Source organism: Eschrichtius robustus, chromosome 6 (genome assembly GCF_028021215.1).
Source record: "Eschrichtius robustus isolate mEscRob2 chromosome 6, mEscRob2.pri, whole genome shotgun sequence".
Taxonomy (NCBI): domain Eukaryota; kingdom Metazoa; phylum Chordata; class Mammalia; order Artiodactyla; family Eschrichtiidae; genus Eschrichtius; species Eschrichtius robustus.
Window position 1 is genome coordinate 132,338,075 of NC_090829.1, and position 14,449 is coordinate 132,352,523.

Genomic DNA, 14,449 nt, shown 5'->3' on the forward strand with positions numbered 1-14,449 from the left:
TAGCATGTAAATTTTTAATGGCCCCTTAGGGGCTGTGTTTATAAGCAGTAAAGCAAATACCAAATTATTTTCTTCAAGCACATTGAAAATTGCTGAACAAATTAAAAAATTCCAAATCAATGTTTCAGATAGTCACATTTCTATATTATGTTAGGGTGGGCATTACATCTAAAGATCCTTGATTAACCTAACTATAGGAATTGGTGGCTTGAGGGTAGACAGACACTAGTGAAGACCAAGAGTTAAAGGCACAGAGATAAGATTGCCCAGGAAAATCACAGTATAAAAGAAACATTAAATAAATAAATAAACAAATAAAGCATTAAGAAAATGCTAAATTAGGTTACACCTAAGGTAAAAATTTATACTATAAAGAAAATGGATTAGAACATATTTATTTGCATGTTTATGAGTTTTGGGAGGGAATGGAGTATACTATTGCGTACTTTATTGAGTATTTAAAATGTTTAAGAATTGAGAGCATAAATATTTGGTTTTGGGCCAAATGAAAGATATGGTGTTTATGGTTCACCAGAGAGTTAGGTCAAGGGAGCCATATGCATTTTTTTTTTGGACATAAGTTACATACATTTATAGTCCAATAATAGGTAACATTTATAGAGTGGTTTCTGTATTCAAGGAACTCTTCTAGTTGCTCCACATATCATTTGCTCCTCATTGTAATCTTCTGATATAAATACTATCATCATCTCTATCTTACATTTAAGGAAATTGACTTTTTGAGAGGTTCCACAATATGTACAAGACAAATAGCCAATAACTGTTAGAATCAAGGGATTCAAATATACATAGTGTTCCTTCTTAAACCCAGTTTAAATGAGTTCACTCTCACAGCAGACAAACTGATATCCAAGTGAAAAAAAAAATTATTGTCGAAATGCTTATATAGTCTAAGGACTCACTCTGAAGCATGAAAACTCGGAAATTCTCTAGGTGGGGAAACCAAAGTGGGGACCCAGACTGAGGCATCCTTAGGATCAAGTGATCTCGTTATCTGGAGGGTGACAAGGGAGCCCAGGCCCAGGTTGGGATGTCAGTTGGTTAATAGACAGGACAGCACTGATTCCTTTGTCTTCTTAATGGGCTTGATCCCTAGTGACTCTGTACCTAATATCAGATGAGCTATCCTAGTTGCAGTTGCATTTTGGGAAAAAGGAGTCACTGCTGATAAACATATTATGACTTACCAAAGAGGCTTGCTATTCAGGAACCGTGTGCATGACAACGGGCAGGAATTCTTTGGACAGTATCAGTTCTACATTGTTTCAGCAGGTTGAAGGCAATGGGCCTTCATTCTCTACTCATATTGGCAAGACTTCAAAGTTCAAGAAGCAATGATAATAACTTATGGTATTCATTTGTTTTGAATTTCAAGACCATTAGTAAGCAATTTTCTGTTTGACATTCCCAAGAGAATCATGATAGAGACATGACTGGTACTATTACCCCCAAGAATAGGATCTGGTGGGCTAATGTGTGGAGCTTTGTTTCCATAGTCATGTTTTTCTGACTTCAGTGTCTCTCATCATATGCTACAGTGATTTATAGAGATTTATCCAAAGTAGTGTCTCAACTGGTAAGGACCCTCTTAAGGAAGGTTTGAATATTTTTTGCCTGTTTTGCTCTCACCCAACATAGAAATCAGTGAAGATTTAGGCAAGAAAATATATTAAACTAGTTACAAGTAAACTTTGGAACACACATTTATTTGTCTCCATATTTGAAAAAGCAGTTGTTGTTTTGCTCATGCTTGAAATAGAGATGCCCTTTGCATACATTTTGAAATCTCAGTAATGCAGACCAAAGCCTATTGTATGCTCTTCCTGCTTGCTAAAAGGAGATTAATATGTTAACACTAATTGCCAAATATATGATAATCACATCATATATCAAGGGAAATGGGCTCATATGAACAAAGACGTCTGAGTCACAATACCTTCCATAAATTCAAAATCTAAACACTCCTACTCTTCATTACATAATTCTCACATATATTCCTCATAACAGCTCTATGAATTAGGTAGTATTATTTTCACTTTTCAGGAAAAAAAATCATATTGATATGTTAAGTAATGTGTAAGAAATTATTTTAATAAAAACTTTATAAAGCCAGAAAATGAGACCAAATCTCTCTGTCTTCAGATATTTCATTACCCAAGCCTACTTTCTGTTTGTTAAGCCACAATATAAAGCTAACAAATGCTGAGGACTAAATGCATGACACAGATGAGTCGAAGTTTTATTACTAAGCTCTTGAACGCTTAAAAATAGGATTAAAATGGAGAAAAAGAGGATAATATCCTAGGCAAAGTGTTAAACCACATGACAGAAGGTGTTGGGTAGGAAAGTAAAGGCAAGCCATTTTAGAGTTCACACCACATTCTTGTCTAGAATTTGAAAATGAAAAACTTGCTGGGTAGAATTCCATCTTATGACTTCAATAAAGACAGGCTTGCTGCACAAAGCATTCCTCCCCACATGTCAACAATCGATTAAGAGAACATTTCCACATCACTATCCCAGAATGAAGTTTGTAGCTCCAGAGGATGTGCTAAATGTGGTTTGACTGTTTGTTTTTCTTGCTTTACCTCGTGCAATAATAGACCGTGAAAAATCACCCTAAAATTTTTGAAGCGAAAGTATTTTTCAAATTTGGTTTATAAGCTGGAGAAGATGAACAATCAATGACACCGTTTCACCTTGCAATATCCAATATTCATCCACAGAAAGTGTAGTCCCCTGGAATCAGTTTTATGGTCAAGACATTAACCTCTGTGGTCATTTGCCCAGCAGGAAGAGTAAGCTGTTAAAAACACAGAATCAGCCACTATTCACTTCTTTTTATGATTATGAGTGTGATAACAGCTTCCCCTTCAATTATGTGACTGGGATTATTTTTCTGGTAAAGTACCAAAAGGAGTGTGTATTTCAAAAAACAAATTTAGTTATTATCTCTTTGCAGAAATTCCCTGAAATAAGAGAAATAGCTCATTACCTGGAGTTTGGATGTATTAAAATTAATTTTTACTAAAAATTACAATATTATCTGGACCAAAAAACTTAGGAAAACTCATGCTGTGTCTCTGCCAACATCACCATGGAGAAGAGAAGGAAGGAAACACTAATTCTCCCCTCTTCATTTCGAAATTCACAATATGCTTAAGCATAATTAAAAACTCTGAAAGGGGAAGAAAGCAAACCTGATTAACTTGGTTAGTCCAATATTCATTGTGTAAATGCAAACACTGTATCTCATCTACTGATATCCCTTAAGAACTGTGTTCCAAGAAATTAACACTGGCAAGTGGGGCTTTAGTCATTTGGGATTGATGGGAGTGGAAAGATTTGACTGATTCCGTCAGGAAACAAAGTAGAGATTCATGGGGAAATCTTACAAATTCTGAAATAGACACGAATGGAACATGGAAGAAAAGAAAAACTCTGGGCAATGTCTAATTTCACTTTATTCACTTTATAAATTTTATAATTTTCACTTTATTCCCAAGGCCCACATTCACCCTTAGCAGATTAGGAGCTCCCATACATCAGTGATAACTGCATCTTGTCACTTTAACTGACAGACATTAGTGTGCCTATATGAATCTTCCAGAAACATTCATTATACAACTTATAACACATTTTACCAATCAGTAGCCTACTTATGTTCTCAACATACGGTTAACTTTCATTAAACTTTTTTTTTTTTCAATAATTATAGGTTTACAGGAATTTGCAAAAATAGTTCATAGAATCCCTTTAACCTTCACCTTGCTTCCCCCAAAAATGACATCTTATCCAGCTGTACTACAGTACCAAAACCAGGAAATTGACATCACTGCAATACTGTTAGCTAGAATACAGATCTCATTCAGTTTTACCAGTTTAAACACGCACTCATTTGTGTATGTGTGTATGTGTATAGTTCTATATAATTATATTTCATGTCTAGATTTCCCATAACCATGACCACAATCCAGATGAAGAACCATTTCTTTAATGGTTAACTTTTTAATGTTAGAAAAATTAAAAAGTGTAATGAATCAGAAATATGGACCTCCATTTTGCTCTTTCATATTTAAGTATGTTATTTAAGTTAATTAAATCCGAGGTTTTTAAAGATGAGTAAAGCTGACAGTAGCAGTGTAGGGATTGAGGTGATGTGAGGGATGGAATAGGGCAGGAAGAAAGATCAAGTCAAAATATTGCACCCCTATGTAATCATCTTTTCCTCCAAATTACAAGCAGATGCAGTACCACTAGAAAAGAGCACACTAATAAAATAGACTAGATCCTTCTATGATATCGTGTAATTTCTTTTTTCTCCTTAGTTTCTATATTGAAAAAAAAAATGATGTTTACGCTGTTGCAATACATCTATTACTATGTTTTACAGTGAGCGTTACTCATTTCACATTCTGTTGTCAGCCAAAAAAAATACTCTGAGACTTTGAAATAAGGGACATTGGAATGAATTACCCTGTGGCCGATCTAGTTCACGTTTCAGGGTATTGTCACTTTTCATTGCTTTTCATCTCTTGTATAATTCTATACACTGTAGAAAATTGATAATAATGCAAATGATTCTTGTCTGTTAAAATAAAAATGGTTTCTGTCTAGTGGCGTTCCATTGATTTTTTCCTCTGTGTACAGTAACCACTTTGTATCTATCTTTGTAAATTTATTTCAGCATCTCTGACAGCCTATGTAAGTGTGTTCTTTGAGTTCCCTTTGAACCAGTTGTGGTTTCTTAATGGTGATCCCCTCATTCATTAATGAGTTAAATAAAATATTTAATATGTGTGTTTTTCATTTGCATGAGGATCTTGATTTTACTTTTTTGAAAAGTTCTCTCTTAACACTATTATGTTTTACATTGCGTCACATTTTAAACATTTTCCTTCTGTTTTTCCCTCCCCGGACAACATAGAAGAATTTAAACTATTATGGGGGACATTAATAGCTCACCTCTCACATACCACTATTAACCTACTATTATCATGTAATATGGATATGTCAGTAATGTTGGACTATTAGGGATCACAGATCATCAAGGACCATCTCATTTTACATATAAGGAAGATGATACCCAAAGAAGTAAAGTTATGTGTGTATGATCAAAATCTTTTTTTTTTAATATAATGTCTCCATTTCTCTTTTTTTTTTTTAAATTTATTAATTTATTTATTTTTGGCTGCACTGGGTCTTCGTTGCTGTGTCCAGGCTTTCTCTAGTTGCAGAGACCCGAGGCTACTCTTCAAGTGGGGTCTACTCTTCATTGCGGTGTGTACGCTTCTCATTGTGGTGGCTTCTCTCATTGCCGAGCACAGGCTCTAGGCATACGGGCTTCAGTAGTTATGACACACGGGCTCAGTAGTTGTGGCTCATGGGCTTAGTTGCTCCACAGCACGTGGGATCTTCCCGTACCAGGGCTCGAACCCATGTACCGGCATTGGCAAGCGGATTCTTAACCACTGGGCCACCAGGGATATCCCTAAGATCAAAATCTTGTTAGCAGAAGAGTCAGAAATAGAGCCTAACTCCAAACATATTTTTTACTTTATTTTCCTTTATATGGCATCATAAAAAAGAGAGAAAATTAAGAGATTTCAGAACTCTAATCTACCTATAGTAATCCTATATATAACCACATTCTTATAAGTTGAAAATTTAGTGTATATTTCACAGGAAAAGAAATATTTATTTAAAACCCAGAGTATTCAAAGAATACACCAGAATACACACACTAATGACAGTTTTGGTGCCAATGAGATAAATCTCCACAATCTTATTTTTCTCTGTCATTTTCTACTTGCTTGTAAGGATCTACTTCATTGCAAAAATAAGCCTGGATATAAAACATTCTAAGATTTAATAATTTTTAGTGGATTAATCAAATGGAAGAGTTAAAGGACAAAGGCTACTTTTCTCTAAGTAGATGGCTACTTGTCCTATTATATGCGGGATCTTAGAACAAGTACAGTTGATCCTGGGGAAAGACCACAGTCCAGTAAGAGAATGTTCATATTTGACAACAGTTGATTATGTAGGAAGGGTTTAACATCACTAGAAGCTTGTGTAGCCTTTGCATGAAAAATTTGATCATGCAGCAGTTTGATGAGTAATCCATATATACAGACTTCTTAGTAAAATATACAAACAATTTATAGAAGAAAGTGTGTTTGTGCAAAATGACATTACTTTGTTCTTTTTTATGTCTGAGTAATATTCCAATGTATGTATATATCACATCTTCTTTATCCATTCCTTTGTTGATGGATATATGTATATGTATAACTGATTCACTTTGCTGTATAGCAGAAACTAACACAACATTGTAAATCAACTATACTCCAATCAAAATTACTTTTAAAAAATAAATAAATAAAGGGAAAGTAAGTTGGGCAACAGAAACAGAGTCCACAACCCCCAGATGGCAACCGTTGTGTCCTTAGACCAAAGACTCTGTGTCAGGAGTTTGGTAGGAACTGCAAAATGCAGCAGTTCTCAAGTGACATGCATGTGACTGCCAACACAGGGCATGATTAGAGAGCAGAGGTATATGCAGACAAGGACCAGGGCTGGGGTGAGGCCAGTGGAGAGACTGAGGTGCAACACTGAAGGATGCCACCACTTGCACAACCCTGAAGTGAGTGTCCCCATAAGAATGAGACGCTCCCAGAAACCAAATTGATGGGATGAGAACAAACATAGCAGGACACTAGGATATCAGAAGATCCCTAAGGGCACAGTTAGGGGAATTCCCAGAGCAGCACTATGTAAGACATGGTGAGAGGTATAATTTCCTGTTGAGTAGCTGGGTAAAGTATTTTAAACTTGAACTGTAACTCACATTCTCTTGGAGTGCACTGTCTCTCAAGTTATAGACTGCATCCCTGAACTCTGCCCTGTGTGTGTTAGCATTTTATTAGACTGCTATTTGCAACTGAATGAGTCCCCAGTCACATAAATAATCACACTGATTTTTCAACCCTAGAAAAACATGAGCCCCCAAATCATTCCTGCATATTAAATGTTAAGGTTGATCATCGACATCTTGTCACCCCAGACACAAAGCTCAGTTTTTTTCAGGCATAAGTGTTGCTTCTGTCTCTTTTCCTGGACCTGTAGGGTTAGGCAATCGCACTTTTAATTATTATGTAATTTCTTACCTCTCATTGTCCACATCTCATAGTTTAATGAAAAACAGATCTTTCAGTTTTCCTCCCTAAACCCCACATCATATTCTTTCAAGCAACTGTGCCATAGCTTATGCAGTTGGCTCTTCCTAAAGGTCTCTTCACACACACCCTTCACACCCACCCTTCCCACCAAGATAATGGGAGTAAATTTGTCTCTCTCACTAGATGTGAACTAACTCTTGGAAGACAAAGGTCTTGGTTTTTTCTAAGTTCCCTTGTGCATTTTTCAGAGAAGAACTCTAGGCAAGGTTAAAGTTCAAAACATATCTAGTGAGCTGAGTTCAGAACAAAGAGCTGATGTTAAAGGGCATTAGACTTGGGGTAGTTGTGAACGAGCAGAGTGAGCTGGAGAGGCAAGTGCCCTATGTCACTCTGAGCTTTTTTGTAATGTCTGTTATATCCCAGTCTTCCCTTACACTCTGGCACCTTCATCCAAGTCAGTCACCCACCTAATGTTAGCTGGTACCTAGAGGGGAGATGTGGAGAAAAACAGAGTGTACATAGGCAATGGAAAACCACTGGGAGAGAGAGAGATGGGAGGGGGGAGGGCTGGAGGGATAGGTAAGACAAGAAAAATGGGAAATATAGAGAGATATTAGCAGTGATGTGATACTAAGAAAATATTGCGATGCAGAAAATGAAGGATGCAAAGAGTATTCATCTTGCCTGACCCCTGCAATCTTCACACTATACTTTGAAAAGTTTAAATATTGAGGCATTCTAATGTATGCATTTCTTCTCCTACGCTTTGGCTCCTTGTTTCTGTTTTTGATCTTTCACTTCAAAGATTCCATTAGAATGGGAAATTATCCAAGTCATTCCAGAACTAGATCCTCTATGTCACTGGGTATCCCTTCCTTCCATCTTGGGTTGTTCTCAGTTTTAAACGTTTCTCTCTACTCATCACTCCTTGGTGGGCCTGGGGCCTTCCTTTACTTGAAGTTAGAAGCTTCTAGTTCCATTAGGTTTGCTGAATGTGTTCCCAGGACTTTCTCATGGGCCATGCTAGTGTGACCCCTTTGAATTCATTTTCCCAATGATTTCTTTAGTCCACATGTTACTCATTCCACATTACTTCAAGAAGAATTCTTGCTCAATGCTAATGGCAATAATTCACACACACAGGATCTTTTCATCTTACTAATAAAAAATTTAAATGCCTATTTATACAAAAGTCAATGAGTAACTCTGCACCTGGATGACACGTTATTATTCATTATAATAATAATTATGTAATTATATTTATTACATTAAATGTATGTAACAGAAATCTTATTTTATTTTAATTAGTTTAAACCAAAAGAAGACTTTATTGGTCCATATAATCAAAGTGCATGAAGGACTAGTAAAACTGGCTTAAAGGATGCTGGGAACCAGAGACTCCTGGATCAGCAGGAACCTTTGTGTCCCTCTTCTCTATTTCTTTATTTTCTGTCTCTTGAGCAGATTTCTGTACACAGGGGACCTGGTTCCCACACCCCTATGCTTAGCCATGATTGTCTTTGAGTATAAGTGAAAAGAGGCCCTCTTTTCTCAAATTCACTTAGAAAAAGCTTAAGGATGAAGGAAGGCAAATTAATAGACATTCATAGCACATGATTGGAGCAAATGGTAATCTTTGATATTTATTTTCCCACTCATGGAGAGTTATTACTAAGTATGTTATGAAAAAGTTTTAACTGAATTCTGGCCCTATATTTAGCTGCTGAGACAAATAACTTGTTCAAATTAAAAGAAACCCCAAGTGTATCCTGTCTCAGATCTGAATAGATCTCCCTCTCTCTCTCTTTCTCTCTCTCTCTCTCTCTCTCACACACACACACACACACACACACACACACACACACACACACTTAATAATCCATTTCCTATATATTTAAAGACAACCATAATGTTCTTCAACCCATGGTACTTCATATTTTCTCTTTTTCATACCAATATATCAAATTTATACAAATATTTGTTATACTATAACTATTTCATCACCAGAAGTGACATCTTCTGGACAAACTCTAACTCAATACTGTTTTGAAAACGTAAAATCAAAATAATATATGGTTGTCAGCACAAGGTGTCCTCCTTGAAAACATAATGAGAATATTGACTTAATTATGGGCATACTCAATAATAAAAATCTTACCAGTTTTGTTGATGGAAGACACGCACACTTGTTAGCCCTTAGGCAATGGAGTGCCCAGAAAATTTCCCATACACCAGGCTTGACATCATTTCCTGAAGAAATCCAAACCGATTCCTAGAAAAAAGTACTCTGAAGGCCTGGAGCCTCAGAGATAGATTATAAATCAAACTTAAAACCAATAAAGAACAATGAGAACATATCAGATGCAAGAGTGAATGAGTTTATTAGGTCAAACAAAACTGAATTTCCATGCATCTTGTAAGAAAAAATTTATGTAATTGTGAACCAATTGTTTCAACAAAATTACGGACATGGACTAAATATTTTGGTCATTCATTAATCTCACTGCCTGAAAGAACTAGTCTGTCAGCCAGTGCTTGATGCTAGAGAAAGGATGAAGAGCTGATGGAGAGAGGAGTGAACTAACATTTCTGAAAAAGGCTATGATAGCAGCTTTAAATAGAGGCAAACATTTTGCTCACAAGGTCTGGAAACTCAAAAAGTTGATCTACAGAAGGCTGATCTATAAGTTGGCCTGAAACAAGAAGACTGAAAGCTCCTAGAAGCCAAGTATATTGGGTAGTAAATGATGATTGTCCTGGCTATTGTAAATAGAGCTGCAAAAATATTCTGGTACATGACTCTTTTTGAAATATGGTTTTCTCAGGGTATATGCCAAGTAGTGGGATTGCTCGTTCGTATGGTAGTTCTATTTTTAGTTTTTTAACGAACCTCCATACTGTTCTCCATAGTGGCTGTATCAATTTACATTCCCACCAAGAGTGCAAGAGGGTTCCCTTTTCTCCACACCCTCTCCAGCATTTATTGTTTGTAGATTTTTTGATGATGGCCATTCTGACAGGTGTGAGATGATATCTCATTGTAGTTTTGATTTGCATTTCTCTAATGATTAATGATGTTGAGCATTCTTTCATGTGTTTCTTGGCAATCTGTGTATCTTCTTTGGAGAAATGTCTATTTAGGTCTTCTGCCATTTTTTGATTGTGTTGTTTCTTTGATATTGAGCTGCATGAGCTGCTTGTAAATTTTGGAGATTAATCCTTTGTCAGTTGCTTCATTTGGAAATATTTTCTCCCATTCTGATGGTCATCTTTTCATCCTGTTTATGTTTTTCTTTGCTGTGCAAAAACTTTTAAGTTTCATTAGGTCCCATTTGTTTATTTTTGTTTTTATTTCCCTTTCTCTAGGAAGTGCGTCAAAAAGGATCTTGCTGTGATTTATGTCATAGAGTGTCCTTCCTATGTTTTCCTCTAAGAGGTTTACAGTGTCTGCCCTTACGTTTAGATCTTTAATCCATTTTGAGTTTATTTTTGTGTATGGTGTTAGAGTGTTCTAATTTCATTCTTTTACATGTAGCTTTCCAGTTTTCACAGCACCACTTATTGAAGAGGCTGTCTTTTCTCCATTGCATATCCTGGCTTCCTTTATCAATGATAAGATGACCATATGTGTGTGGGTTTATCTCTGGGCTTTCTATCCTGTTCCATTGATCTATGTTTCTGTTTCTGTGCCAGTACCATGTTGTCTTGATTACCGTAGCTTTGTAGTATAGTCTGAAGTCAGGGGGCCTGATTCCTCCAGCTCTGTTTTTCTTTCTCAAGATTGCTTTGGATATTCAGGGTCTTTTGTGTTTCCATACAAATTGTGAAAATTTTTGTTCTAGTTCTGTGAAAAATGCCAGTGGTAGTTTGATAGGGATTGCATTGAATCTGTAGATTGCTTTGGGCAGTATAGTCATTTTCACAGTGTTCATTCTTCCAATCCAAGAACATGGTATATCTCTCCATCTGTTGGTATCATCTTTAATTTCTTTCATCAGTGTCTTATAGTTTTCTGCATACAGGTCTTTTGTCTCCTTAGGTAGGTTTATTCCTAGGTATATTATTCTTTTTGTTGCAGTGGTAAATGGGAGTGTTTCCTTAATTTCTCTTTCAGATTGTTCATCATTAGTGTGTAGGAATGCAAGAGATTTCTGTGCATTAATTTTGTATCCTGCTACTTTAACAAATTCATTGATTAGCTCTAGTAGTTTTCTAGTAGCATCTTTAGGATTCTCTATGTATAGTATCGTGTCAGCTGCATATAGTGACAGTTTTACTTCTTCTTTTCTGATTTGGATTCCTTTTATTTCTTTTTCTTCTCTGATTGTTGTGGCTAAAACTTCCAAAACTATGTTGAATAATAGTGGTGAGAGTGGGCAACCTTGTCTTGTTCTGATCTTAGTGGAAATGGTTTCAGGTTTTCACCATTGAGAATGATGTTGGCTATGGGTTTGGCATGTATGGCCTTTATTATGTTGAGGAAAGTTCCCTCTATGCCTACTTTCTGCAGGGCTTTTATCATAAATGTATGTTGAATTTTGTCGAAAGCTTTTCCTGCATCTATTGAGATTATCATATGATTTTTCTCCTTCAGTTTGTTAATATGGTTTATCACATAGATTAATTTGTGTATTTTGAAGAATCCTTGCATTCCTGGGATAAACCCCACTTGATCATGCTGTATGATCCCTTTACTGTGCTATTGGATTCTGTTTGCTAGTATTTTGTTGGGGATTTTTGCATCTATGTTCATCAGTGATATTGGCCTGTAGCTTTCCTTGTGACATCTTTGTCTGGTTTTGGGATCAGGGTGATGGTGTCCTCGTAGAATGAGTTTGGGAGTGTTCCTCCCTCTGCTATTGTTTGGAGGAGTTTGAGAAGGATAGGTGTTAGGTCTTCTCTAAATGTTTGGTAGAATTCTCCTGTGAAGCCATCTGGTCCTGGGCTTTTGTTTGTTGGAAGATTTGTAATCACAGTGTCAATTTCAGTGCTTGTGATTTGTCTGTTTATATTTTCTATTTCTTCCTGGTTCAGTCTTGGAAGGTTGTGCTTTTCTAAGAATTTGTCCATTTCTTCCAGGTTGTCCATTTTATTGGCATATAGTTGCTTGTAGTAATCTCTCATAATCTTTTGTATTTCTGCAGTGTCAGTTGTTACTTCTCCTTTTTCATTTCTAATTCTGTTGATTTGAGTCTTCTCCCTTTTCTTCTTGACGAGTCTGACTGTTTATCAATTTTTTTAATCTACTCAAAAAAACAGCTTTTAGTTTTATTGATCTTTGCTGTCATTTCCTTCATTTCTTTTTCATTTATTTCTGATCTGATCTTTATGATTTCTTTCCTTCCGCTAACTTTGGTTTTTTTTGTTTTTCTTTCTCTAATTGCTTTAGGTATAAGGTTAGGTTGTTTATTTGAGATGTTTCTTGTTTCTTGAGGTAGGATTGTATGGCTGTAAACTTCCCTCTTAGAACTGCTTTTGCTGCATCCCACAGGTTTTGGGTCATAATTTTTTTCATTGTCATTTGTTTCTAGGTATTTTTTGATTCCGTCTTTGATTTCTTCAGTGATCTCCTGGTTATAAAATCCATATAATTCTTGATATCCATTAATTTAGCTTAATTAAATTGTGGATTCATAGGCAAAGCACTCATCCTGCCTCATCTGTGATACACTTGGCCTTCTCATGTCTGAGCTATGATCGGAATTAAGGGGTACAGATAGCATCCTTGGAGTTCAGGTCAATGGATTGCCTTAAAAAGAATGGAAGCCTAAAATGTTTCCTTGGAGGATGTTCTTTTAAGAAAAAATAAATATAACTCTTTGAGAGAGATTTTGAGTAGATGCGTTTGCTGGACTTGAATATCTTCATGTATTTTCTGATACATCTGTCTTGTAGTAGGCATTATTCTCTGCTTATGCCCTAAATCAACTCATAGTTTTGTTTTGTTCTGTTTCTTGATGGAAAGACAGATTCTTAGCAGCAATTATTAATTTATACCTGAAGTAAATTTTCAGGATTGGTTAACAGTTTCTGAAACAACTAACTTGAAGTATTAGATCTACATGGTTCTTTACCATCCTCTGACCAACCTACACATTAAAAAAAAAGTCCCAGAGAATTTTAATAAATTTCCTTTAATTGTTAAGTAAGATTGAAACAAAATTGAAGCTTGAACTATGATTTCCTTATGCAGTCAAGATTCAAATACTCTGCAAAGAAAAAAGCAAATTCAACTTTTACTTGTCTCAGAAATGAATCTTAAGCTTATTTATACTAAGATACAAATGCCTAGTAAAGCTTTATTTACTTCTCAGAATATTTACATTGAATAGTACTCCAGAGTAGAATTCCATGATTACATGCATCACTGGCCTTTATACATTTAAAGTATATTTTACTATCTAGCCCAAGAAATAGAAAAGATCCTGTATCATACATACTTAGATTAATGGGAAAAAAAGAAGAAGAAAAAAGGGCTTTTTCTGTCTTCTTTTAAATCTAACATCTGTCTTCTTTTAAATCTAACATTTTAGTTGGTTTAACTAAGTGAAATGGCATTCACAATTGTCATTGGAAAGAGAGCTCCTTAACTACCTGAAAATTAAGTTGCTTTATTCCAAAGCACACTGCTTCAGAGCACTTAGTGACTTTGTTTTATGACTATCTCTCCCATGAAGAATCCAAAGTGTGGCATGCATCACATGAAGTGCCCTTGTGCAATACTTAAACCATCATTCTGATTCACTGAAGTAAAATAAGCTATGCTTTATGAATGGATACCTATTAAATTTACGAAAGATGTATGTGTCACCCCCAACACATGGGATTCCTTATAGTGCCAGCTTTTAACTCCTTTAGAATGGATAATATTTATCTCTTCCTATTAATAGTTGGCTTCTGCTTAAAAAAAAGAAAGATGTTCTAATATGCAGAAGTTCTTGCTTTTCCAGATCAGCTCTCTGTGTTTGGGAATTAATATTAAAATAATTCAGGAATAAGTCAATTCCAATTAACATTCCCCCCAGCCTATTCCTAATAGGTGAACACTTTTCTTAGTCATTTGTGCACTTTGTACAAATGCTAATTAATAACTCATGAATGCTAATAAATGTGTCCCTCTGAAAGGAAGAAAAAGCAAAACAAAACTAGAGTAGTTTTAATAGTTCAGAAGTACATCCTGGAACTAATAAAATACTCTGTGTGCTCTGTACACACAGGCAAAGTGTTTAAGAGAAAAAAAATATTAC